At 39.3% G+C, this 14,639-nt stretch overlaps 1 protein-coding gene across 1 annotated transcript in view; it reads right to left on the reverse strand.

Annotated features, from left to right (window-relative positions):
- The window catches only part of camta1a (calmodulin binding transcription activator 1a), a 282,179-nt gene that overhangs the window by 235,358 nt on the left and 32,182 nt on the right, over positions 1-14,639 (reverse strand). Inside the window, exon 3 of the mRNA XM_080897902.1 lies at positions 1,330-1,410. The gene's annotated coding sequence lies outside the window, so the exon portion shown is untranslated. The remainder of the gene's footprint in view (positions 1-1,329; positions 1,411-14,639) is intronic.

Consider the following 14,639-nt stretch of genomic DNA (forward strand, 5'->3'; position numbering starts at 1 on the left):
TGATGGTGTCAAGTGGGAGACGACAACCAATTAAAAGAAAATCAGTCAAACAACTTGGGGTCAGATCTCAAGATGCTCCCAATCAGTCATAATTTCCTGTTGTTATGCTGTGTTTGACTGCTCCTGATTGGAGTCTGATAAATCAGTGTGCACGCTGGTCAGTACGACATATATGCAACTGTCTCAACCCAGAGTACTACATCAAAACTCTCTACTATCTGTCTTTCCTGTGGGTAAGATGGGCGGCTCATAGAGCATGACCATGTTTCCTTAACCAAACAAGAGCAAAGGTAAAAAGACATGCAGCACCTTTAATAATACTTGTAGCACTCTGCTTGTTTTCAGAATGCAAAGGCTGGGAGATGATAGGAATGGCATGTGTGGGGTCTAGCAGGACAAGGCAGTAGTCCTGATAGTATTTCTGTGCACGTCCCCCTCTGTTAGTCATTACTGTGTGCAGACGAGGGGTGATGTTTACTCTGCTGAGACAAGCAAGTCTACTGCTCTGGGTTGCAACCTTGTGACTCTCTTCTCCCTCCTGCTGCCAGCTCTCCTTACGTCTGGGCCAGGCCCTGCCACACCATCAGCCCACTGGCCTATCGCTGTCGCTGAATGCTTGCCGTCTACCAGCACTAAGTTTTTGGATTTCGTCTGGCAAAAAACAACGATGCAATTCCGTGCATATTGTCTGACTGGTGGGTGTTCGGTTGATATTTCAGGAAATAATAGCATAATGCACACAAGGGATGTGATACTGCAATACGCTGCTGTGCCGTATTTCCTCCTTTTTGTCTTTAGTTTCCTTGCGTTGTCACTTTCAAACATTGCCTCCACCCACACACATATGAGAAAAAGAGGAGGGAAGAGAGAGATACTGACAGAGACTTACTGCGGTACACAATGTGTGAAATAGGGAGTTGTAATCCTTGGTAATAGATTAAAGAAATCAATGAAAACATGGTTGGATGGTTCATCATATAAAGATGATGAAATGAAATGACAGAATATAAGAAAGAAATTAAAGATATTAGCAAACACAACTGACAATTTATTTGTCCCACACTAATGGCTCAAGGACAGTGGAAATAACAAACTACAGAGAGAGACAAGTGTGAAATAAATGGGACACAAATAAATCAGGCTAACGGAACAGTTATAATTTTACAAATTGAAACAATTATAACAGTTAACCAGATAGAAGCAAAATAAGGCAAGTAGAAGCAAGTTGAACAAAACAAGTCCGTGAGAAATAATGGCAATGTTCATGATACATAATGGCAAAAGGTTAAAATCAATCATAATGCACCAAAAAAAAAGTGAAATGATTACCAAGCTTATGCAGGAGGTCAGGGGTCAGAGGTCAAGTTCAATTTAAACACGGAAACCATTATGGCGTCTGCATGGATGTCTCTGGAAGAAATAAACAAGGAGTTGAAGTAAGTACACTTCACTGTAAGTGCTGTTTAAGCCCTACATCTATTTGACAATATGTAGCACTCAAATATTAATGTGACACAATGCTGTAGTAAGCACTGATTCACAGCAATGTACAAACCAGAAGTGCTCAGTTTCCTTAAGTGGTGGAGGGCAATTTCAGAGTTTAGTGAATCGCAGACACACTTATTCCAGCCCTTTAAAACAATTGAAGGCATCTTTTTATCATCCTATAACCGTGTCAAGACCGTAAATTAAAGGTTTGCTTGTTTCAAAACCTCTCAGCAAAATTAGGTAGACTAAGCAAAGCGCCAGTGCACCGCCAGCATCACTCATGCTCTATGTTTCATGCTTTCACGGCTGCCCCATCTCCTACGGTAACACACAAAGCAAATTCTACCACAGTGTAGACACTAGTAAGACAAAGAGTGTGTTTGATTTTTTGCTCAACCCAAAAAACCCCCAAAAAAAACAGAGAAAGATTTCTATACCGGCTTAGAAAACAGTCTGTGAGGCTCCCGCACACTGAAGACAACAAAGGCATTACTCTTTGCCAAATAAAGAAAAACTACACAAATGGCTGTGCAGTGGAAGCAGAGACTATTCATCTATTTAAGTCTGCACATTTTGTTATGCATAAAATGGTTCACATTTATTTATTTGATATTGTTTGTGTGAAGTGGATAGAAAATAGACCAAATAAAACTTATTCTTTCAAATATTATTCAAATATGCGACTCTGGGGTTTTTCAACATGTTGTGCTTGAACAAAATCTTCAGTCTCTAAAAGTATTTCTACACTTTTCCTCTCTCGATGCTGTTTACGTGATCCCCGCACTACCATGGGGTCAGCAGCAGAGCATTTTAACATGTAGCCTTTGTAATTCATTAGAGGAAACAAAAACAATGCAGATCCTGACATTGCGAAAGAAAGATATTGTCCACGCACAGAAAAATGCCAGCAACAAAAACTGCCAATTTTAGACTGGAGTCCAATACAACACCCACTAAAACATCATCTCATCTTTACTGCAACTGGCCGATGACTCATTTTCTTAATTAAAACTTAATCTCAAATAACAAAATCTAAAGGAGCATTCAAGGGAACAGATGTCACCCTTAGTAGGCAAAAAGGCACAATATAAATGGTTCTACAAAAGAGAAACATGTTTCCAGGTCCTCAACCGAGCCAGAGCATGAAAACCAAACAACATTAGATGTAAGACAACACTCCGTACACATTAAGCCCCGAGGCAGCGTATCAGCACTGAAACAAGAACGAAAATACCTTTCAAAACAAAACTAGGTTTTATTAGTGTCTAGCACTTCAGGAAGACCATGCACAAACTCACAAATAAATGTCTTTTGAGATCTTTCGGCAGTGCAATGAAATACAGGAAAGAAAGCCCAAGGGCTGGGGAGACACTTCGGAAGCGTTTGCATCTGTGTGTGATTAGTTCCACTACCTAAGATAAAGCATGCAGAGCAAATGTAACCTCATCATAATCTGTGTGTCAGGAAGGCAGGGGAACACTCAACCAGAAAACAACAATAACTGCTGTACAGTGTAGTCTACCACTGTGACAATGCCTAGTGTAAACCGTAGTCCTGCAAGTGTTCTCAGCCCATAAGTAATTGTCTGATCATTGTGGAACAGAAAACAGCACAGGTTTGAGCAGACAGGAGATCCCACAGGTATTAGCTGCTAATTGCCGTCAACCAAACAACCAGCAGTTTCTGGAGAAAAGAATCTATACTAATTCTTCCTATCCTACCCTGCAGAATACACACTGGAATTTCTTGGGTGCACAAGATAAATGCTTATACCATACTTACAACTAATTGTGCAAATAATTGCAAAGTTCTTTTGCCACGTATACCCACAATAAAACAAAAGCAATCTATGTTGCTCTTGGCTGTGAAATTGAAACAGTCCCATTTCCAAAGTCCCTGCCATCTAGTCGTTCATTATCTAGTATTTGTATCTGCTCTGTGGTGAAAGCCAGATTTTGCAAAAGTGAGGAAAAGGGAGATGGAAGGAAGCTGATGACAGGGATTCATGGATACTCTGAATGCAGACATGCTGTTCCAGCGCCTCGCCTCCCCCAGCAAAACATTTGAAAAGCTTCAAAGCCCAAAGCTTTATGCTTTAGAACACATCTTTTGATTATATCCAAGTCTCTTCTTTTTAAAAGATGAAAAAAAAGAAACAAACAAAACATCACCTGTAAATCGAGATAGCCTTTTGCAAAAGGTTTTTGCACCTAATCCCTTTCATTTCAGGTCAGTAAAATATTAGTGCTTTCTCACTGCTCTGATGGTCAAATCACATTTCAAAGATTCTGTGTGCCTCTCCAGCAGAGGGAAGGCGAGAGAGAGATACAGGGCAGTAGGGAGCTCAGGCAATCCCCCATCTATTACAGACGAACCAATCATCAAAGACAAATTACAGTACACTTCACTGGGATATGCTAATTCCAAATTAGATGCAAGTCATCAAAAGATCAGCGTTGCAATATTTTGCATCTACAAATTGAAAATGTCTGCTTTCAGAACAGGTTTTAATACCAATATAGAAAGAAAAGAAAAACATGAGTCCCATCCAAGCCCACGGCATGCATATACATTAAAACCCAACACAAACAAAAAGATTTATTTGGCATTTTTGCATAGATGAATTTTTAGTAAAAGACCTGCCCTTGGTAATTGGTAATGAAAAATAAAAGGGTGACTTATTTTTTTATCCCTCTATTTTTCATTAGTTGATGTGAAAATTTACATCTGTGAGTAAAAACTCGCATGTTATGAGTCCAGCCTTTTGTTTTATTGTTCACAACACATTCTGCTTTCATTTTGTAGTCAGTTCTTGTGTTACTCTGCCAAGTGGGCAGTAATTTTGTTAACTGTTTTTCCAATGTCTATATGTAAATGTTCATCCACTCGCTTGGTGATCTTTGCTTGGTTTAGGATGTTGTCAGCGTGCTATTTATATAAATAAAATAGTCAATAATTAACATTAACACTGCATCATTAGCAGAACAATTGTTTACATGTCACACAATGTATAGTCTTACAGAAATAAGTAGAGAGAGATGTTTTCTTCCTATAAAGAACAAAAAAAGGCTGATGAAGACAGAATCATATTTAGCAAGAAGAAAAAGAATATCTCATTTAAAACTAATTGCTTGTGATAATACACAATATTTTGTGATAATACATCACAGGGGGAACAATGCATCATGATGATTATAAAAATGTATTCAGCATCTGCTTCAATTTTACTTTTTCTTATGAGGAATCCAAAAACGTTCTATTTCTAAATACATCTGAAAGCAATAAAATGTTTAGGTTTGTTTAGGTTGCAGGATGTTAAGATAAATTTGATATTTAATAGCACTATAGTATAGGTTTTTAGATTGTATGACAACAAAATACAATTATTTTTGAAGCTCCCTCCAATGATCAGTGCGTGCACATTGTCTTACATCATTGTTCTGCAAAGGTTTCCATCTTGATTTGAGGAGGAAGACTGCCAAAATGCAGTTAGTTTAAACAATAGAAACACAGACAGACAATTACCTAGTCCTGAGGGAGTCACAGACTAAAGAGCTGGTCAATATTTCTGTGCAACATATGCATCAAAATGGCTGGGTCAGCTCCAGTCTCTTGCTGCTCATTCCGTTCTCTCCCTCTAAGTGCCTCTTCTCCCAATCAGTGTCCAAGGGGAGTACAATTGCCACATCACTGAAGTGAATGTGTTGATGAATTTACCCTTTATGTTTGACACCTGATATGTAAAAGCACGGCTTATGTTCAGAAGCAATGAGCGGTGCTTTGACAATGTCAATATTTCTCTCCAACATGCAGAGTAGGCATATAGACTAATGACAGACCAAGTATATCAGCAAATGAGTGCACAACAGGGGCAGAGGACTGGGGGGAATTAATAGCTCCAGCAACAAATGACCTGACAGGACAACTGCAAACACACAGACAGACAAAGAGGCTGGAAAACACACACACACACACACACACAAATGCCACGATACACTCACATACGTATATTCTGTCATACTCAACCACAGGGTAATGTTTCTTTTTAATATGAAAATGGCTGTAGGAAGACAGTATACCCATAGAGGACTGTGTGCATGTCACTGGTGGAAATATGTGCGAGATAATAACATTTTTGAATACCCATGTTTCTGTGTTTCAAAGGCTCCTCCATTAACAGTATCTTGTTGTGGAATATAACCAAACTCCTTAGTGACTTTCACCCAAGGCAGCCTACTTTATTTAAGGCAGCTGTGGCCAGGTAAACAGATTTTTATTCCTTCAGTTCTTCAATAGAAAAATCCCTTACTTACACCTTATTTGATGCCCCCCCCGACACCCTCCACCCCTAAGTTCTCATACTCCTACTCCCCCATCCCTAAGCATAAGGCTTATCATGAAAGCACAACAAGTATATATTGTCAAGAATTTTACTTTTAGGTAGTCCTGATTGAAAGAGGCTGACTTTTATTCTCTCAAGTACACCCTTCCTCTTTTCCCTCTGCCATGGTACACAAGGGTACCATTATGGTGGCTGTGGACTTCATCCATTCATCATCCTTCTCACCTATGAAGCCAAACACACATATATCAACCACAGCTGCCCTCCCACTTCCCTAAATCACGCTTTGTTCTGCTGTGTGTAAAGAAAACTGCCTCAGCTTTTGACATCAACACCTACTATACCAAAGGAGTAGGGTGTAGGTGGAGAGACTCAGTGTTTTGCATTGCACAACTGAAATTTAAAAGCATTTACAGTGCAATATGTTTACAAATTCAATATCTTAAATAATTAAAGTGATACTCTTCTCATTTTTTAAATTTGTAATATTTAGTGTTTGTGCAAAGGATGACACAAAATACTGGATTTTCAGCATTTTTTTTTAAAACTCCGCTGAGATAAAGTCTCATTTGGAAAAGAAGCAATTCCAATTCAATCCAGGAGTTTAATGACTGTGTTCAGTGTAGATATTATCATAAGTGAGTCTATCTAAACAGTTTGCAGCTGGTTGAAGCTGTTGTGTCCTCTGCAGCTTTTTCACAGGGTTTCATCCTTAAGCATTTTCTTGCTTTGACAGTTTGTAGGTGATATCAGATTTCATTATAATACATGCAAAGATATAAACAAAATGAGTATCCCTGTGATTTAAGAAATCTACCACATGAATCTCTTAATGCTAACTGCCAACTAAGGAGAGACAGTCCATGAAAAAAAGATCCCAGTGATTGCCAAGGTTTAGTCCAGAAATGTTATTATAAGGGGATGCACGCCACCCACCTATAATGTCTCTTCTGTAAGTACATTAGGATAACTGCTGGATAACTGTTTAGTGAACTGCAGTGAAAACAGCAACCAAAAAATACATTCAAATAATTCAAATATTTGGACTCTAGTTTCCAATTCATCGTCAGTACCTCAAAAAACTGAAACTGCAATGCCTCCATTAAAGCTGACAGCATAGACATGTTCAACTCATCTAAACCTTCAACAATATTTATTCAAGTGTACAAGGCTACTGTGGATTTTCCTTAGCTGGACACCTTGTCCTAGTAGATGGAGCATGACTGGTTTGCATACTGTATGTAGAAGAGTTAATTGTAGTAGGATTATTTGCCATTTATTCATTACACAAGCAATTTCTCTTGCATTATTCATCTTCCAACAGGATCCGAGGCATGTTTTAATCATGCTGAATGCAGATTGACAGTGCTGTGTCACTACTTTGGAATGAAAAGCCAGCAGAAAACTACCCCATCTTTGTTCAGCGTTGCAAATGTTAAAACTTGAACAGATTAAAAAACTGCTCATGTGCAAATATCACTGGCATTTTAATGAAAGGAAGATGTTTACATGTTTTTTTTCTTTTATATAAAGGGATTGCAAAATGCCAACAAAAATTGCTTCTGAGGCATGTTAAATTGCCGTATATCTAGCTGTGATATGTTCATGCAACACAGTAGGGGAGCTCTGTCCTTTTAATCTCTAATCCTTTCCTCTTGAGGGAGGAGAAGAGGGCGTGGATCAGAGAGCAGAGAGAAGGTATCTTCGCCCAGACACAGACCCATGCCATGGCATTCTTCCTGTCCTGTACTGAAGCTGTCACTATTGGTGTCTGGGGCCATGAGGCAGGCAATTTTAGCGTTGTGGTGTGAATCGATACCCAATCACATCACGTTTGCAGGCAGCACATCAACCTGAAGAGTCCGTAGCTCAATTTACAGCATATTGTTTTTGGCCCTGGGAGCAAACCGCCACTAGGAGCAATAGAAGCATCATGGCAGAGCAAGACAAGGCCTTGTCATGGCCATAACGGCCTTATCTCTGGTCACAGAAGTACTCATATTAAACAGTAGTGCCAAGAAGGGCTCAGAAACACACAGAGCACATAATGCATCCGCTATTTATATTCAGCTGTGGAATCCGAGATGGTGGCCTTAATGCAGGAATTCTTGTTTAAACACAACCCAGTTAAAGTGCAACCTAGCTATCTATCTATCTACCAGGGGGCCAGTGCTAAATTCTGTGAGCACTGTATATACCTAATATTTGTGTTTCCTAGCCATTTCAAGGAAAATATTTTACACTGAATAATGCAATATGCACCATAAATTGGAAAAAGTCAAACCCGAAATGAGATATCAAAAACAAAACAAACACTGGCCCATATGGAATTACGTATGTGTACGAGGCAACGTCTGAATGGCAACGTGTCACTGAGGTGAAACGTCAGTGCAGGTGGGATTTGAACAATCACACTCTGGGAGGGTGTGACAGACTCCTCACTCAGAATAAAAACATAATGTTTGTTTGTCTGTAACTTGCATCTTGTTAAGCTAACAAGTGGTTTCCATACACACCTGCAATCATTACCGTCACACAGCAGGGTTGCTTCAGTGGAACACGTAGCCATGCTGTGAGCACAGAGTGCTGGATGGATAAGAGTAGAGCGCTACAACGTATCCTCTTGAAAAACAAAAAGTAAATGAAGACAGACTAAGGAAAAAATGTATCTACATGAATAACTTTATCACAAATAAAGAATATATATATATATGCATATTAAGTATAACCAATGCATGCTTAATATGTTAACATGTTTACTCTAAAACTTTTTGGACTCAGGGAATACAATGACTAAAACAAGGGAATAAAGCCCAAAATTAAAACATTAAAAATGAAAGTGTCAAATAAAGTCACTTCTGTAAAAGTCACATTCTGTTAAAACCTGTTCTTTTACGGTAGAGCAGGCTTTAAGGTAACTTTCATCACTGGAGGTACTTGAGTGGCTTACTTGGAGGTGATCCACTCTTCTTATGTGTTCAATCACTAATCTGATCAGGAAGGCATAACAGGAAACAGGCCTATTAAAGGTAAAAATGAAAGACATATCACTACTGTCTGATTGATGCGGCCATTCCCCAGGGAGAATAAGCCTCTACTTCACTTTCAACAACTGTGCCTGACACAATACGCTGTACCTGAGATGGTTGTTATGGCTACGTAATTCTCTTAAAATGAGGCTTTTATTTAGTGCAAAACCAACTGAAGCAAGTCAAGGGCAAAACTGCAAAAGCAGTTACCTGCACTGCTCTGACAAATATCAGCTTTATCCATGTTCTCCCGCCTATCTTTTTTTTTTTTTTAAATACAGCTATGATGAGAGCACATTACTGTTTGGCTTGAGATTCTTTCTTTTTAGCTTGAAATTGTTATTAAGAGGAAATGGGTGTATAAAATTAAGCAAATCAGGGTAAAGAGTACAACTCAAAATTTCAAGGTGACATCTTAAATTTTTGCTCTTGTTGATATCACATGCAGAAAATCCATCTATACGTTAAAAAAATAGCGCAAGAAAATATTGGGCATTTTTGCTTACTAAACTCAAATGTACTTTTATCCCAGTTACAGGTAGATTGTCTTATTTTCTTAACTGCATGGTGAATGATCAATTCCCTTTGCAGCGTTGTCACAGTGCTGCGCCTTACACCCAATTATGGCCTGGAGAGGATGCAGATGGCAACATGCCTCCCTCAATAATATTCATGAAGTATTGCCAACAACAAAGAAAGAGGGAATTTCACACTTTAAACTTTACTCTGTTTATCTCCCCGAGATTGCAACACTTAGTAAGATAGCAGAAGTCACTACTGCAGCATAAAAATCGAGAATACACCTATAAATGCTTCAAACTGTTAGAGATTAAGTAATTGCTGTTCTAGCTTTGGTTACAAATACTTAATGACTTTTAATTTTACCAAACACCTTTACTGCACTCTTCCCACAGTGACACATACCTTCAACTGACTAAGGCACTCATTACAATAAACACAAGCTGTTAAACTGACGTCAAATTGAAAAAGAAAAAACAACAACTAACTAAACTCTGCAAATTTGCTTAAACAAAGCTTAACTGCAACTATTAGAAAATCAGATTTGGGATTTTTTGCAGTGTATCTTATTAATATATTTATTAGTTCATTATTTATTTATTAACAATTCTCACTTTTTTTCATGTCTTTCAAGTCTAAATTGTATGGCATCCACATTTTAAATTGACAGCAGTTTACTTTTTAGTAAACTGCTGTCATACATCTTGGTTTGTACATCTTCCAGAGATTACCTTAGGTCTGGGAAGAACCGATCAGGGGCTGAATACTGACATTTCCATTTACAGATAGCAAAGGCTAATACCTTTACACCGATTAGAAGCTGTCAGCTCTCTGTTTGAACTGCAATCAATATAGTGTGTACACTAGTGCACGGTGTACATGATCGTCAGGGGCAAACTATAAGATAATGCATCTAGTATTTCGAGATTTCTCAGAAATACCCATACTCATGTCGTCATATCGTTGACACTTTATGTAAAAACTGCTGGTTGTGACACACCGGCTACTTCAGGGTGCCACGAGCGAAGATGTGAAAGTGCAACAAAGTCATTAGGAAGCAGCACGGATGGCTGTGGCGTAAATCATAAGAGAGAGTTTTGTTTTTGCACTTTCTTTAACCTCATATTCACTCACAGGTTACTTTTGTTGTCATAAGGTGTTTTGTTTAGCACCAATGCCAGCAGCCATTTGACAGCCATGGTTTTGGTAATAAAAAATAAAGCCCACTCACTATATTAGCCCTGTACATTAAAAAGCTAAATATGATGGCAAGGGGTTTTTCCTAAGCATCCACATGTAGGAATTGGGATTGAAGCAAAGCTCTAACATACCTCGTACACCACCACAGACCTTCCTTGCACAGACATCACAGTGTTCATATAGACATATAAATGTGAATTTTCATCATATCCTCACGCAGAGCATATTAATCAGCTGTGCATCCCCTGCCAACCAGACCTCATCCATATTCCTGCAGGCTTATTGCAAAGGGAGCGGCTGGTGATAAAGCAGGATCGATATGCAGAGCTGGTAAAAACACAGCAAGTACAACAGCATGGCACAAAGGCAAAGACTAGAGAGGACAAGGGAATGAAAGATACCTGGTAAGAGGAGTTTAAAAAAAATCCTTCACAGCATATTAATAAGAGGTGAAAACACGACTGTTGTAGTTAAATAAGGCATGAAATATACATAAAATTCACTGTAGGCTGAGATACGATACAGATAATATTCTATTCATGGGATAGACGGTTTGCTCAACTTCTTTACCAGCTGTTTTAGAGTTACAAATATTCATTTTCGAGGTGCTATGAAGGTACGAAGGCAAAGATTCACCACTTTAAATGCCAGAAGGCGTATTGAAAAATACAGCAATATTTCTGTATATTTCTGTTTTATATCAACACAGAGCAAAAACCGTTATGCAGTTCATAGGTGCAAAGGCTTTTTGACTGCAACCGCCTAGCAATACTATAACTTGGGACACAGTGCCTTTAAACCTTTCTGACAGGTAAACCGGGAAGGCATCAAAGATTTTCTCTCTTTGGCATATCTCAAAACTGCCACAGAGAATTGAGTGACAACTTTATTTCTCATCTGTTACATAAATCAAGGAAATACTGTGAAAGTCAGCTCTACAAACTAAGAAATTCCCTGTGCTTTCTAAGCTTCGAAAGGATTTCTTAACAAAGTTTCACACAGGAGCGAAAGAAAAAGTAATTTCTTTGACAGGCAGACATTATGTGATAGAGGAGACTTTTCACTGCATTAAAGAATGGGGCTCCAAACAACAAAGAGATAGTAGCTGTTTAAAAGGCCAATTTTCCAGTCCCCATTGTCATTGTCACACTCTTAACTCCAAAGGCAGACATGCACTCTGGCATCAAAGGCCATTGATTTTCTAATCAAGAGCAAATGATGATTAAGGCATATCTGCCCCCTTATCTTTCCGTTTAAAATCCTCCTTTCTGGATTCAATTTGACTTTGGCTGTTTTGCTGCTGAGGGGAATCAGGACAGTCAAAGACAAAGACACCTTGTAGAGACAAGGTAGTGTCATGAATGATTAGGGCTCGTGTAACAGAAATAATCACCCATCCTCCCTCTCTTTGGGTCAGTGAAGGCTCGAATTGTTAACGTGTCTTTTTTATCAGAACACATGGATTCGTGGAAACTTTTCATTTCATCTTAAGATTCAGTTTTACTGCAACTGATGGCAAACAAGTCGTACCAGTAGCCACATTTCTGCCTGAAGCAGCTTTAGAAAAATGTAAACATGGAGGAAATACAGTTCACCCACTAGTGCTGTAAGGACTCCCACCCCAATACGCCCTTAAATTCCCAAATAGGGTAGCAATAAACAATGTTAAAAAGGTTGGGAATGAATCCCCCATCTCTTTTACCTTGATAACATTAAGAAGTAATACCACAAAGCAGAGCTGACTCCCCCTTAGGGTCCAAATGCTCATTTCTTAGCGGACTTCAATTATCCCAACTTTCTCCCCTGGTCGGTCTTTCTATGTATATGTTTAGCCTTTGTGATACACCTGCCTGAGGATGAGGGATTAGCTTCCAACCCTCTCTCCATGCTGGGTTTGGACTTCAGGTTTAACCGTCCTTCAAGACCAGCCTGGAGCACAGCTTAACAATGATGCCCAAACCCTTCATCGCTGCTGCAGTCTTTCTTTCACTCACCCTCTATTTCCTCATTCCAACTATGACCATAAACGTTTCACTGGAGGGGGAAAGAATCAAAGACAGATGGACATCATCCATCCTTGACCTTCAGGCAATGCCAGCTGAACATGCAAGAAAATATGTTGCGTTGTTAAAAGTAGAGTTGTACTGATGGTCAAATAAACAGAGGGACAGACGGAAAGTACAGGCAGACCAACAAAAACACATTATGAAGCACGCAGGTACCAATATCTTTGATAAATAGGCGTCATTGTGTTACAGCTGTGGATGCTAATTACTCTGGTTTAATGAGTTCTTCCAGCAGGTACAGTTCTTCTACACAGCAAAATAATAAGAAACAAGGACACATGTTCAAATTCTCCATCCCCAGCTAACAAAATTAGTTTTCATAATACGTGTGCATCACTGCCAAACAAGGCTTCCTCATTTTGACATGAGTTTCATCCATTGTGGGTTTTCTTCTCAGGAATACGCACCAGACATTGTTAAAGGGTTTGTCCCTCAAGCCTCTAATTGTCACTATACCTGAAGCAATTTGAGAGCATGGAGATGAGGGAATTGTGGGACATCTTTGGCTGCTCAGCAAGAGCTGACTTGTGAGAAAGAGAAGTTAACAGGCCGCTGTTGGGTGCACAATGTCCTTCTGCAGACAGATGGGACAACAGAGGGAATGGTTTTGTTCCTTTAGTATTTCCCTTTCTTATGGAACATATGTTCATCTCTTAACAGAGCATCTATTTGAACACTGGGACCGGTAACTTATGACAAGACAAAGGAAGTGCACTGCATGTCGACTTAAAGTTTGTGTATTTATTTTATATGAGAAGTTCAGCAGTCGTGTAAATACACTAGTGACTTGTCAACCATCGACTCATGAATTTTGCATTTTGTTAAACAAGTTGAGCTTGAATTTAACTCAAAAAATATTCTAGAACTTGTCAGACTGCTAAATCTTTTTTAGGTGGAGAGAGGCAGACTTGTGGCGCTCTGTCATTTCCATCATCAGATTGCTGAACTATTACCAGTCCCCCATGATTACCTCCACCTTTCCTTATCACTGAACACAACGTACTGATGTAACCTGCTATTCGGTGAGCTAGATTTGTGTTTTCTTATGGAGAGGTTTCTGTAGATTTTAACCTTAATCCTATCAGCTAATGTGAAGGCACTGATCCGCGCCTGTCTTGAAGGTTATCTGTGCATGTTTCACACCCACAGGCATTCATTATTTACATAGCAGCTCCCCAGAGGCACCAGCCACCACAGGAGGTGTAGATGGGAAATCTACCTCCCAATCTGCCAGCGACACATCCATATCTATACTGCATGCCTCACTGACTTAGGAGGATGTAGTGTCAGGATTATCATCCGTTCCCTGGAAACTTCTTCATCACTGGCACCAGCAGCTGTGGCAGTGGCGTCAGGCAGGTGTGTTTGCCTTTTAAATCAGGGGTTCCCCAACACTAGAGCCACGAGAGACCCATTTTTTGGAAAACAACTTAGAAACAAATCAGAACGTAATGAGGCTAACAAACAGGACTGATTAAGAGCAGTGCTGAGGATAGTTCCCCATATGTACCATGAAAATGAAAAGGAGAAGAAGCAGCTACTTTCAGCTGCTCCCTTATTCACAAGGGGTCACTAAAGCAGTGTCTCCTTCTGGAATCAAACCAGGGAATTTTTGCTTGTTAAGTCAATATGTAAACACCAACACTGTGGAGCCACCGTACACCACAAATGACACATGATTAAAATCTGGCAACAAGCTGAATTAGGATTCTGGTCCATTAGGAGCAAAGAAGAAAGTAATGTGGTGTGTTAAAATACCACAAAGCCCAAAGAGAGAGAAGGCTGAGTGAGTGTGTGTGGGACAACAAAATGTCAGTAGTGGTGGTTTCTTTATACATTATTTATATTAACCCAAGCCATAATCTTTTCCTAAAATTAACCAAGTCACTTTTATGCTGAAATCTAACCAAACCTTAACCACAATAATAAAAAAAAGAAAGATCAATTCTGATTTGTGCTTCGTAACAGTTGTGTAAGACACACATGCAATGCCCT

This window comes from Rhamphochromis sp. 'chilingali', assembly GCF_963969265.1.
Source record: "Rhamphochromis sp. 'chilingali' genome assembly, chromosome: 12".
Lineage (NCBI taxonomy): Eukaryota > Metazoa > Chordata > Actinopteri > Cichliformes > Cichlidae > Rhamphochromis > Rhamphochromis sp. 'chilingali'.